The sequence below is a fragment of the Zeugodacus cucurbitae genome, chromosome 3, assembly GCF_028554725.1.
Source record: "Zeugodacus cucurbitae isolate PBARC_wt_2022May chromosome 3, idZeuCucr1.2, whole genome shotgun sequence".
Classification (NCBI taxonomy): Eukaryota; Metazoa; Arthropoda; class Insecta; order Diptera; family Tephritidae; genus Zeugodacus; species Zeugodacus cucurbitae.
In genome coordinates, this window is record NC_071668.1 from 61,886,841 (window position 1) to 61,900,285 (window position 13,445).

Sequence of the window (13,445 nt, forward strand, 5' to 3'; positions counted from 1 at the left end):
GTCCTCAGGAACGAATCCGACGAGTGCTTGCCAATTGTTGAGGACATCTCGGCTTTCGAAGCATCAACTTCGTGATTTTGTTTCACTAAACGGTTTTTGACAAATTTCATTCGTCACTTGTGTGTTGACGAAATGACATTGCTCCCGTACACATACACTTACAAAGCTGTAAACAATTATAGTATGAGATGACGCTTCGTTTACGTCTTTCGATGTTTCGTTAAGCAGCGCTATTGTTATTAGTTTACCTTTTTCGTTAACAAACGTAGTTGTCTCCGGACCATACGATGACTTCGCTAGTCTGATTCACATGTATTATTGTGCGCTTCGTTAACAAATTGGTTTAGTTCAATTTCGGAAATCGGTTTTAACGGTTGTGTAACGGTAATGATTTTTTTATTTCGAAGGTCTGCTTAACCTTCCGCATGAACTTCTATTATTATGAATATAAGCATGATTTCGGTCAGAGTGCCTTAGTTCAAAGTTGAAGGTAGAAAAATGTCTGTTGGTGGAACGTATAACGTCAGATTTGATTATGTTACATGTATATGCTTAAACAGCTAATGTAAATGTAAATACCGTGGTAGTTTGTTATTGTTGTCTCATATGAATAATAAAAGTGAAATTTCGCTATAAAGTCAAAAATATTATATGTGATCAAGTCTGGCCAAAATCTTCGAGTGTTTATTATTCTATATTCCGTACAATTACTTTCATTACTAATAGAGGGAAATTGACCTTCCTAATTAAAATACAATTTTATGAGAAGTGGAAACTTTAAAAAAGAAGAATATTACTATAAAATAATGTGTAAATGCACAAATGAAAGTGCTTGCGTTTAGCAGAGCGTTTGTATAATATTATAGCGTTGTATTAATTATTAACCCGTTCACCATCATTCCTATATTATAAAATTCGCGATTCTTTGGAGCAAACAAAATTAATTTCAAAGTACTACTTTAACTGCTGAAATTCCTGGTGCAACATAACTTCATAGAAATACAATATTGGTCCAACAAGTTGCAATTTATTTGTTGGCAACATCAAGAAGTGACACAAAAGTTTCACGCAAGTCATCCAGTTAGTTTCCGCGAGTTTGCAGTTATAAGGAAAACTCTTAATGCTGAAAATTGCCCCCAAAACTGAGAAGCGCTTATTTCAATGAAATTTAAATTTATTTGGACTAATTTTTTGTGTATTTCATGAGTATACGCAAACTATCGCTTGCAGCCAATACAACTTTTTTGGCTACCAACTGACCACTATCCGTATCGCATAACGTTTCGCTTCGTTCATTTTAATACTTGTTTCATCCGATGGTTTTCCTCAAAAGAATAATTATTGTTTTTATTTGTGTGCAAAAAAACTTTCTTCATATTCAGAGTAACTCAAAGTAGCATATATGTTGCTTATGCTGAGTTGTTTTTTTCAATGGTGAATATGTTTATTCAGTTCAATTTTAAACATCTTCTAGCATATTTCAAATAATTGTGACCTATTTTTTTTTATCAAAGAGATTTTTAGAAATAGTGATATGTTCCATTTTATTCCATCGAAAACTTAGACTTTAGGTTCAGTAGATGAGTTTTTTAAAGTCAAGAAGCTGCAAATATTAAGACTGATATTTAATCAGTGGAGGGCTTCTCCATTCACAAGAAAACAAGCTAAACTTTCTCATATTGTTGTACTTGCATACCTTTCCCTTAACCTGTTGGAAAAACTTTCGCTAGAGTTTTTTTCTGACGTTAGTAGGAGAAATATCAGCATTTTTAATAGCTTCAGATCCTAAAAAGCTTTAAATTATTCACTGACACATAGTCGCGACAATTGTTTGCACTTAAAGCAGTGAATACACTTGCAGACTTGTCTGTCCTACATGTCATGTATGCCATACCGTCGCATCGTGTAAAGCCTGGTCTGTACACCAAATTTTAGGTCTGCATGCAAGTATGCACAGAATTGAAATGTTTCAATTTTTCTGATCGTCGTTGCGACGGGTAGCAAAGTGTATTGTGTGATACGCAGACCGATCTCATTCATGCTTCATTTTTGCAGTGGAAGGTTGTATACGTATCATGGCGCGACACGATATTTCGAAAATTTATGAAGCGATTTTGTTCAAATTTTGCACATTTCTTTGCAATAACATTATGTAGTTAATGAACTAAGGATTATATATATTTTTTTATTACAAATATTTTTTGAGCCAAAATAAGCCGAAAATTTTAGTTTTTTTTTGTTAAAAATCTGTAAAAAATCTAAATTTTAATATAATTTTTTTCCTTCGATCATTAACAAGATTTATCCATTTACTGTCGAAATATTTTTGGTTTTTTGATTTTAATAGTGAGTTATAATGTCCACGGCAAGAGCCTTTTTTGGACACATGATCGGAGATGAAGTACCAACGGCTGAGTTTTCGAAATTTTTCAATAAAAATTTAAATAAAACAACCCTTAAAGGCTTATGAAACTCCTACAGGAGAGAAATCAGTAAAATCTTTAAAAATATGTTCGCACCAAAAGCGTTGCTTTCGGTTTTTTGCTTTTCATTTTCAGCGCATCCCGAAATTACAAGCAGCGCCTCATTTGCATCATCCGATGCCATAACGTCCGCTCACTTTAAAGGTTGCAACGAATTGATGTATGAACAACTTGTCGCATAAGTGTACAGTGAACTGACTTGCGACCCGGTATGCATACAAGTCTGCAAGTGTATTCACTGCTTAAGAAGTTTTATTATTTGAATTGAAAATGAAAAAACTGCCATAAAAAAAGTTAATATGATTCACAAAAGTGTATCTTATTCTTCTTGACTGGCGTAGACCACGTATCCCAGTTTGGCAGTATCTGGCAGTTTGGCGCCAATTGGTTATACCAAGCGAAGCCAGGTCCCTCTCCACCTGGTCCTTCCATCGGAGTGGAGGTCTCCCTCTTCCTCGGATTCCACCAGCGGGTACTGCATCGAATACTTTCAGAGCTGGAGCGCTTTCATCCATTTGAACAACATGACCTAGCCAGCGTAGCCGCTGTTTTTTTATTCGCTGGACTATGTCTATGTCGTCGAATAACACATACAGCTCATCGTTCCATCGTCTGCGGTATTCGCCGTTGCCAATGTTTAAGGGACCATAAATCTTCCGCAAAACCTTTCTCTCGAAAACTCCTAGTGCCGTCTCATCGGATGTTGACATCGTCCACGCTTCTGCACCGTAAAGTAGGACGGGAATGATGAGGGACTTGTAGAGTTTGGTTTTTGTTCGTCGAGAGAGGACTTTACTTTTCAATTGCCTACTTAGTCCATAGTAGCACCTGTTGGCACGAGTAATTCTGTGTGGAATTTCCAGGCTGACATTGTTATTGCTGTTAATGCTGGTTCCCAGGTAGACGAAATTATCTACAACTTTAAAGTTATGACTGTCAACAGTGACGTGAGAGCCAAGACGCGAATGCACTGACTGTTTGTTTGATGACAGGAGATTTTTCGTCTTGTCCTCGTTCACCACCAGACCCATACTCTTCGCTTCTTTATCCAGTCTGGAAAAAGCAGAACTAACGGCGAGGGTGTTGTTTCCAATAATATCGATATCATCGGCGTACGCCAGTAGCTGTACACTCTTGTAGAAGATTGTACCTTCTCTATTAGCTCTCCAGCTCTTATAATTTTTTCCAGCATCAAGTTAAAGAAGTCGCACGATAGTGAGTCACCTTGTCTGAAACCTCGTCTGGTATCGAACGGCTCGGAGAGGTCCTTCCCGATCCTGACGGAGCGTTAGGTGTTGCTCAACGTCAGTTTACACAGCCGTATTAGTTTTGCGGGGATACCAAATTCAGACATCGCGGCATAAAGGCAACTCCTTTTCGTGCTGTCGAAAGCAGCTTTAAAGTCGACAAAGAGATGGTGTGTGTCGATCCTATTTTCACGGGTCTTCTCCAAAATTTGGCGCATGGTGAATATCTGGTCTGTTGTTGATTTTCCAGGTCTAAGGCCACACTGATAAGGCCCAATCAGTTTGTTGACGGTGGGCTTTAGTCTTTCACACATTACGCTCGACAGAACCTTATACGCGATATTGAGGAGGCTTATCCCACGGTAATTGGCGCAAATTGTGGGGTCTCCCTTTTTGTGTATTGGGCAGAGTACACTGAAATTCCAATCGTCAGGCATGCTTTCTTCCGACCATATTCTGCAAAGATGCTGATGCAGGCACATTATCAGCTCTTCGCCGCCGTATTTGAATAGCTCGGCCGGTAATCCATCGGCCCCCGCCGCCTTATTGTTCTTCAAGCGGGTAATTGCTATTCGAATTTCTTCACGGTCAGGCAATGAAACATCTGCTCCATCTTCGTCGATTGGGGAATCGGGTTCGCCATCTCCTGTTGTTGTACTTTCACTGCCATTCAGCTGGCTGGAGAAGTCTTCCCTCCACAAACTCAGTATACTCTGGTCATCAATAACTAGATCACCTCTGGGGGTCCTACAGGAGTGTGCTCCGGTCTTGAAACCTTCAGTTAGTCGCCGGATCTTTTCGTAAAATTTTCGTGCATTACCCCTGTCGGCCAGCTTGTCAAGCTCTTCATACTCACGCATTTCGGCCTCTTTCTTTTTTTGTCTGCAGATGCGTCTCGCTTCCCTCTTCAGCTCTCGGTATCTTTCCCATCCCGCTCATGTTGCGGTCGATCGCAACATTGCGAGGTAGGCAGTGTGTTTTCTCTCCACTGCGAGTCTTCCGGTCTTAGACCAAGTATCCTCTGGGTAGCCAACAGACATCCGTTTGGAGGCGAGCTAAAGTGAGAAGGCGAAACACGCTTCGGGGTTGTGCGTAGGGTTTGGGACCCACCACATAAAAACACCCCCCCCAATGAAAAGAACAAAACAGCCTCGGATGAGAGACCCCAATTTTGATGACGACCACTACAAAAGTATATACCTCCGTAAAAATGAACACATGATGTGATAAAATGCAAACACGAAATAAAAATTGTTTGCATGCCGCCTTCTAGTATTCTCAAAAAGTAGAGTGGAAAAGAGAACGAGAAATGAGAACGAGAAATTAATTTTAATATTTCATAATATATTCAGTTTGATAAAATAAAAATGGAAAGAAATAGATGATATCTGGTCAAATTCCAGGTCTAAAGTCACACTGATAAGGTCCAATGAGTTTGTTGACCGTGGTACGCTCGATAGAATCTTATTCGCCTTCTTACTATAGCTCGCCTCCCAACGGTTGTTTGTTGGCTACCCAGAGGATACTTGACCTAAAACCGGAAGTCGTGAGCTTTTTGAACCATGTGGAGAAGAATCGTTTCTGGCCACTCCCAAGTGAATGGCTATCAGAAACTTTCCTCACTTACGTGAACTTCTACACATGATCCCTTCCTCCACCAATACACCAAGAAAATATTGCTATCAGCGATCTAGTTTATGATTTAAACGATACTTTTTGACTACAATAGATCGAAGCGAAAGAAGTTGAAAGCGAAAGAGGCAAAAGTGAAGCCTCTAACTTAGAGAGCATAATGCGTCGAATCAACTTCTGACTTTTCTGCCGCGATGCCGCCTACCGTAGTGCAAGCCAACTATAGCCACGCTTTCAGGCTTGAAATTAATAGTTTAAAAAGTTTTCCACTTCCAACAGAAGCAAACCAGCAAGCAGCTGCGAAAAAGCTGAGTACATAAGTTCAAACTATGGTACCCACTAAGCAGCTTCCTCTACTTAAATGCAGTATTTTAGCGTGCTAAAAAGCATATGAATGTGTATAAAACTTATCTGAATATATTTGCTTTGCCTCTCCTTGGATGCTACTTAACTTTGCACAACTGTTACTCTAATTAACTAAATATTTTATTGTATTATTTCTTCAGTGTTGCACTGAGCTCAACCGTAAAGCTGCTGCAAAATATTTATGTTCAAGCGGGAATATACGCTTATGTACATTTGTACCACTGTTATCATAAAAGTTGCGCTATTTATTATTGGTCCTTTGTTTTTAATCTATCTATAATCTATTAATGTATCCAGTCTTCCGCAGATGGGTTAAAATGGTTTGTTGACTAACTCCGCCCAGGAGGATGTCACGAAATGCCACATGCCGGTCTAACTCGATGTTTTCCATGATTTGATCGGTATTCGTCGTCACAGGTCTTCCGCCGGCTGGCTTATCCATGGTGTCGTTTTCACTCGCTCTGAATCGTCGAAACGATTCCTCCGCAGTTCGAAGTGGTAGAGTACCATCCCCAAAAACACCATTAATCTCAAGGAACGTTTCTCTAGCGGATTTGTCTTTAACGAAGGAAAACTTTAAATTAGCGCAAATTTCGGCGTTAGTGATATCCATGTTTAAACGTCTATTACTGTTGAACGCAATATCCAAACTAATCATGTTTAGCGCCATTTTGTAGGTTATGTCAAGACCTTTCAATGATGTATAGAGCCCCGATACGGGCTCTGTAGCGCTTTATTCATAGCCGCGAAATGAATTTAATCAAATATAATTTTCCATGAGGCAAACAATGTTCGCCAAAGCGATATTAGGGAGAAAAACTAGAATAACTAGAACAACAACAGAGACAACCACTGCCAATATTAGAACACCATCAACACAAATAATGCGAATAAAACGTAAAAGTAAATGTCTGAAATTTCATTCTTAATTGCAACAACAGCTTCTGCCCGGGGCCATGTGATGGCGGTGAAGGTGCAGCTGTGGCGCACTCTAGCTTGTATTCTTTCAATTTCACTTATAAAATTTAAACAACTTTTAATTGATGAATCAACACAAAAAACCAAAAACAGCTACGTGCAATATTTTCTACATTATAAGGTAATAAATCAAAGTGATTTTATTTTTTCTACACCAAAAAATTTAAGCTTCAAAAGGCCGAGCTAGGAAGCATTGTACATATCTGGGTGTGTTGGCCAACATAAACTTTTTTGTGGAGAGGGAAATTGCCAGGATACCATTCAGTCGGGCAAAGGAGGAGGAATTGGATCTATATATTTTTTTTTGTATACTCATAAAATGCATGAACACCCACTTTAAATGGGAATACAAGTTTTAGCTTGGATTCAAATGTATAATATGGTACAACTATACCTAATATTCCATTTATGGTTACGTATACTCCACGTCAGCTTAATATAGAAAAGGCGTATCTAAATTTTTTTCGAATTCGCGTTTTTAATTTATTCTGGTAGAACACTGTCAAATACTCCTCCCCTTAAACAATTAGTGGGCTATGGTCGTAAATAACGAGATAAAAAGCCCTAACTCATTCGAAGTTACAATAACAACATAAAGCCGTATCTCAAATAACTTCAAAGAAATTAAAAATAATAACAAAATTATACCACAATTGAATTTGTTACCGGTTTTGAATAAAAATTGCAATAGAAATGTTTTTTACTTCTTAAGTTTTTAAGATTTTATTCAGTTTTTTCCTTCTCCTGAAAAGTAACGAAAAGTGTAGATACGCCTTTTCTATATTAAGCCATCGATATAAATATTTATAGAATTTGATATTCTTGCGGATTCATAAGGAAGAAAAACATATAGACGAGCTGAACTGAATTACATCTAGACGTCTTACATTCAGTTTATTCTCTTTAGTAGAATTAGCGAAAAGGTTGCGGTTGTTCTGTCTCAAAAATCCATATTTTATATAAACAATGGCCTTTCCATTGTACAAAACGCCCCTTAATATAGCTACTTAAGTAGAACTGCTTCATCTGCTCAGTAGGTTCTTCTTCTTCTTTTACCACCAATACGCATTTTTCATGCTTCGTTGTTTTCTGTACAACTTTTGTGTCCGCTAAATATTTGTGAAAACACATTTTTCTAAATATTTGTGAAAACACATTTTTCTCACAGTTTAAGCATAAAGTAGAATCTTGAGGCTGCACGACCGTGGATAAACTGGGAGTGTCTGCTGCAACTGCTTCCTGGATGTTTTCCACAACTCTTTTTGCAGAAGGACCATAGGGCATTCGCTTTCGGCGTGCAATGTGCGAGGTTACCAAAGATGTGGCCAAGTCTAAAATAATCGCCGCTTAAAGTTTTTAGTTCTGTTCCATTCGGGATTAAGTTCGGTCAATATAACTGGCCAGCTACTAATTGGTCCAGCGCATCAACACCTGCTTTAGTCGCATTATAGTGATGTATTCTTTCTGGTTTCTTTTTCTGATCATCCCTAGTCTCTGCCGAATGACGAAGCACTAGCACGCTTTTTCTGTTTAGTCACATATAAGCATAAATTTTCTTGGTGGTCAAAATGACCCACAAATTGTATACGCGTACGAAAAGTTTTTAAAAAATTATGTAAAAAGACTGCTCGTCCTGGAAAAAAAATGTGTACGTCCAACTCATCATAAGACTCAGACTGAGGATATCAAAATGGTTTTATAAGCAATTAGCCATCCTAAGGCATGGTAATACGCGTTTGTTTCTTAAATTTGGGTCATTTTGACCCAATTTGTGCAGAAGGGTTAATGTCACTTTAGGATGTATTTATTTATTTAATTAAAAGTACATCACCGCACAGTCCGAATTGAAGTTCGCTGATCGAGTGCTATTTATATTCCTATATTATTGAAATTGTTTCAACTCCACAATAGTCAAATGAATATCGAAAATGCATCCACATTTCTTTCCTCTTTTCGGATTTCCACATTCTTATGCTTGACATAGAATATATTTTCTTGTTTTACTTCCTTGTTTGCATTAAAAAGATTACACAACAATTTTACTACTTTTACATCAATTAATGTAATATTTATTAGTTAGTTATAAGTTAGGTACATAAAAAGTGAAGTGGAAACAACACAGACACAAAACTTAAACCAGTGCCTATTATCGTTCACACGCCGTCTGCCAAGTAGCTAAAGTAAATAATGCCACACAAGTTAACTTGACACGTATCAGCGGTTGTCAGCGAGATAACATCAGTAATAACAAAAACAACATATAAAGGAATCTCCCAAGGCATGTAAACTTGACACAGTTAGCAAGTAGCTCATGTTAATGTGGCATTTGCCTTGCTGACGATGATAATGAGTAAACAAATTTGTGGATGCTTTAATGTTTCGAAAATATTATTAAGACGAATATTTGTCAATGATTTACTTACTTTCGTTACTTTTTAATATCTGAGTAAATTAACCGAACTTTTTGAACAACTTGTGGAGTTCTAATTCTAACCTTCAAGTGTTGAGAATAACGCATATCTGGGTATTCTTAAGAAACTGTTTCCACAAAATTCTATTAAAAATGCCGTAAATTCCAAATGGTGTTATGTGAAAAGCAGGTGGAAGTTTTAAACATCAGGTTTAAATTATATAATCAAAGAACTCAATGCAAAACCACATCAATAATTTTACTCATCAAAACGAGAAACCACAAGTAAATATTTGATAGCAGAAACAGTGAACACACACATACTATACACATCTTCCTTACTTTATAAAATATTTGCCCTTAGTAAGTGTTTTCGCACCGACAATCGCACACTAAAGAATGCATTTAGTTTTATCGCCAGCATTTTTGCTTTTGTAAATTGCTTTCCCTCTTATCGTCAGCTCTTCCACTTCCAGCATCGCTTTTTCAGAATCTCGCAAACCATACAATGGACTAGAGACCTTTCAAGCGGTGACACTGCCTTACATACACAAATTCCGCCTTCTCTTTACCAAATTTTAGAGTATTAGTTTTCAAAATACAGAGCTTAACATTGTACTGGAGCCTTAATAGTCACGGAATGAAATCTTATGCGTGTCACATTTACAGCTTCGTCATACTGTTTATTATGCTAAAAATTTAGGTGTATTAAGCTTCAAATCAATTTACTTTCAGTATTTGTGTTAATGCAAATTTATAAATAAATCAATTTTAATAAATAAAGACACTAAAATGGTTTAAAAATATGTATTTAATTAAAATGTGAATAATTCCCAACATGTTTAATAATATACAGAATAGTGAAATAATAATGTCTCGTTGTGGTTAAGTGCCGAAATGTATGCTTTTAATTAACAATATACTTACTTTTCTCATTTACTTTTAGATTTACCAATATTTGGTGAAATTTTACAAAATGTCACAATACTAGTGGGTTAAGAGGCGATAATCTGTAGACATGCAAAGTAAGTACTCAAAAATAGCAACACAGTGCTAATTGAAGAATTCGCGGGTGTGTGTGTGTTTTGCGATGATATAGGCATTTTGAGTTTCCTAATATCTTTGGTACCTATTACCATTTTATTTCACACATACTTTTCTTGGCTTCGTGATTTTTTCCCCGCAAGGGCGACTCACTACTTATACCTTTCAAATTCTCATAACACATTTTAGTGATTTCAACTTGTCATGATATCAACAAATCATTCTCTTATTCGATAGTGCCAAGCGTAATTTTGTTATGATTATTATTATTGCCGCAATGCGAAAAACTTAACTTACTTAACACTTTGATTGTTATGTGTATTTTAAACTTAAAATTAACCCTATACAAACGTGTATTTGTAGGAGAACTAATAATATCACGCAAACAATCCAAAAGAAAAAGTGTATTGAAAGAATTGTATACACATTTCTATATAAATACCTATGTCTGTTTACATATAGCAGCATATCAATTGGTACACCAAAAATAGCACATTCATTTTAATAAACTCGTTCAACTCCATTATTATATCCAACATCAAAATAGCAATTGAACCCAACATTAACTAATTTATGCGCGACCCAACAAGCCCAAAAGCAATCAAGCAAATATTAAGATTTATAAATACACTCACATATGTATATATCAATATTTCTATTTCCTTTTACGCTTGTGCTTGCATGGAAAATTCAATAGAACTACCGGCACGTGAAATGGATAAATAAACAAACTAACATCGCCCATTTACCTTTACTCACCAATAAAAATGAAAATGCTTTTATACAAATAAATTAATGAATGAGCATGTGTGTGGTGTACCATACTAAAAGGTAATATGAAAACGAATGGATTGTGCCGAACGGGTTGACTCGTACGCATACACTCATACCTACGATGCTATATAATTATTTCATCCGCTGCCTAGATTGCGTGGCTACGCGTCGATACAAAATCACGTAATGACGAAAAACCATCGAATGTGCATAACTCATGCGGCGAAACGTGCTTGGATATTGCGTATTCGTGATGCGGACAACGGCTGACACATGTGTCAAATCAATACGGATCCGATGAAGAGTCAAGTTGTTTACCTGGATGTTGGAAGTCGGTATACACAATTTTGAATTGTGATATGGCTAGCTAGTATAAACAGCATTAACATACTTTGCCAATATGATGTACGTTAACTTTAAATGCTGAGACCTTTACTCTCATTTGTTTCTAAAGTACCCGCAAAACTTACATATATTCACGTACGTTATCATATGCATACTCATATCGGTTTAATTCAGGTCAGGCGTGTGAGCTCTACTACTATGTTATGCCGGTATTGTAAGTGCTAGCAATTAAAGCAAAATTTTTTCCACAACTATTATACCATTTTATTCGCCAACATATTGCTTTTGATAATTGAGAAACTGGTAAAAAGTTGTACTAGAAATAATAACTCCAACTATTTAGGTACTATTTCGAAAGTATTTTTTCGCATTCGAGTATATTTCAAATAAGTAGAGAAATTTGAACGACAGCTATACAACATCACGTCGGAACATTAATTATAAGGCTATATGTTATGTATGTCCGCGGAATACAATCCAAAGAATTAATTCATGTTATTTCTGCATCCGTTTCAACCATCATTTAAGCCGTAAACATATGCGTAACTGCACTAACATCTGGAATTCTGTCGTTTGCATTAATTTTTTAAAAGGACACTTGTTTTCATTGAAAATTTTTGGTGTGGGTTAAATTGTTAGTACAACAAGCAGAATTTTAGCGTCAACTGGCACTAATGCTCACTTTTTACACTGTAAATACAATTTTCACCTATAAATACAATATATTAAATAACACTGAAGTCATGCTATTAACTACCCATTTTTCTTCTCTCTTGGGCTTTTAGCTTCACCATGTGGATCCGAAGCGACATCGAACGTATTCTGCGAAAAAAATCTAACTGGCCAACTGGTTAAAACTTCCTGAACATGTTGTTCTAAAATATCTAACGGATACCTGTAGTGCCGTGATTCGAAAATGTACCATTTACAAAGAATTTAAAGATATAGCATAAAGGTATTATGTATAAACTCCATGAAAAGAATTTGTTTTGAATTTATTTCATATTTTTGTTATTATATTAAAATTCTTCCGTATTATTTCTGTTGGAAAATCTGTCAACCACGGATAGCTGTAATAATGATTATTCCCCTTTATAACAATAACGTTTTTCTGTTACGTGCTCTTTTGAACTAACATGTATTACATAAAGTCTTTAATAAACCACTGTGAACTGTCTATACATTTAATCTGAGACCTTTTATTTATTCCGGCACCCTGCGCTAAAAAGTAAGTTCATCAACAAGTTCCTACAGCACTACCTGTAGTTGTTTTGTGTAATAAAGGGTGATTTTTTAAGAGCTTGATAACTTTTAAAAAAAAAAAAACGCATAAAATTTGCAAAATCTCATCGGTTCTTTATTTGAAACGTTAGATTGGTTCATGACATTTACTTTTTGAAGATAATTTCATTTAAATGTTGACCGCGGCTGCGTCTTAGGTGGTCCATTCGGAAAGTCCAATTTTGGGCAACTTTTTCGAGCATTTCGGCCGGAATAGCCCGAATTTCTTCGGAAATGTTGTCTTCCAAAGCTGGAATAGTTGCTGGCTTATTTCTGTAGACTTTAGACTTGACGTAGCCCCACAAAAAATAGTCTAAAGGCGTTAAATCGCATGATCTTGGTGGCCAACTTACGGGTCCATTTCTTGAGATGAATTGTTCTCCGAAGTTTTCCCTCAAAATGGCCATAGAATCGCGAGCTGTGTGGCATGTAGCGCCATCTTGTTGAAACCACATGTCAACCAAGTTCAGTTCTTCCATTTTTGGCAACAAAAAGTTTGTTAGCATCGAACGATAGCGATCGCCATTCACCGTAACGTTGCGTCCAACAGCATCTTTGAAAAAATACGGTCCAATGATTCCACCAGCGTACAAACCACACCAAACAGTGCATTTTTCGGGATGCATGGGCAGTTCTTGAACGGCTTCTGGTTGCTCTTCACCCCAAATGCGGCAATTTTGCTTATTTACGTAGCCATTCAACCAGAAATGAGCCTCATCGCTGAACAAAATTTGTCGATAAACACATTTCGAACCGAACACTGATTTTGGTAATAAAATTCAATGATTTGCAAGCGTTGCTCGTTAGTAAGTCTATTCATGATGAAATGTCAAAGCATACTGAGCATCTTTCTCTTTGACACCATGTCTGAAATCCCACGTGATC

At 36.7% G+C, this 13,445-nt stretch overlaps 1 long non-coding RNA gene across 1 annotated transcript; it reads left to right on the forward strand.

Moving 5' to 3' along the window:
- Positions 1-260: 260 nt before the first annotated feature.
- LOC105219993 (uncharacterized) lies at positions 261-12,467 on the forward strand. Its single transcript, XR_008470558.1, has 3 exons — positions 261-490; positions 10,063-10,141; positions 12,065-12,467. It is a non-coding gene; the product is annotated as an uncharacterized LOC105219993 (long non-coding RNA).
- The last annotated feature ends 978 nt before the right edge of the window (positions 12,468-13,445 follow it).